Below are 1,023 nucleotides of genomic sequence, written 5' to 3'. Positions count from 1 at the left end.
ACTGTCCCCACTACGAAACTTTTTCTTGAAGTAATTGCCAAACTCTATTTTTTTTTTTTTAAATATGTAAAAAAATTCAAGGAATCCAATGGTGCAATTTGCACGCAAATTTTCGATGCCGATTTTTTTTTATTTATAAAAAACTGTCGCAAAAAATATTTTAGCCGACTAAAACCAATATGTACGGAAATTCTTTCACCGTGCAGTTGTTTAAATGTTAATAATACAAAACTTCAATGTTTTCTGAATCCATTGATCACAAATTTTTTATAAAAATATTAATTTTTAATAACAAAATAATAAAATTAAATAAAAATATACTTGCCTAACAGCTGAGCTAGTTACCGACGCAGTCTGCGCAGCTCTCGAGTGGGGAAAGTTGCGCGCGCCGCTGGGTCTGTTTAAATTGTCACGGCGTATGACAAATAAAATTTCCAATAATTTTTTTTTTAATTCTTTAAAATAATTGTGTTTTTCAAAATTATTATCAGAATTATATTAAACGTAAAAGTTTCATGAACCAAAAAGTTTTTTTTTCTATGGAAAATTATTATTTTTTTTTGTAAAAAATATTTTTTTAAACTTAGCATGATATTACTTACTGTGATTTCAAAAAAATTTTACAAAGTAACTTATAATTATTTTTGTTAGGAAAATAATGTTTTTAAAATTAATTAAGTTTTAATTATCTTTTATTAATAAAAGTAATGACAGAGAAAGTTGGTTAACATAATAAAAAAAAAAATAAGTTGGAAATTAGGTAAAACTTTTATAAATTATTATTGAATGACAATACCAGCAAATAATTTACATAAAAATCAAACAATATATAAAAATTAAGACATTTTTGTGTCAACATATTTTGAGCAATATTATAATTAAATAAATTCAATCTTCTTCTTGGTTGAGCTCTTGAATCGCTTCATTGTCTTCAATTTCTCTCTCTCTCGTTGTCATCTCTTCATCGTCGGAATCTGGATCCATGGTGAGTTGAATTTGTGGACAATTCGTACAATTTTCGCC

This window comes from Cotesia glomerata, unplaced genomic scaffold, assembly GCF_020080835.1.
Source record: "Cotesia glomerata isolate CgM1 unplaced genomic scaffold, MPM_Cglom_v2.3 scaffold_19, whole genome shotgun sequence".
Lineage (NCBI taxonomy): Eukaryota > Metazoa > Arthropoda > Insecta > Hymenoptera > Braconidae > Cotesia > Cotesia glomerata.
The sequence above is the reverse complement of the archived record's forward strand: the minus strand, read 5'-3'. Positions refer to the sequence as shown.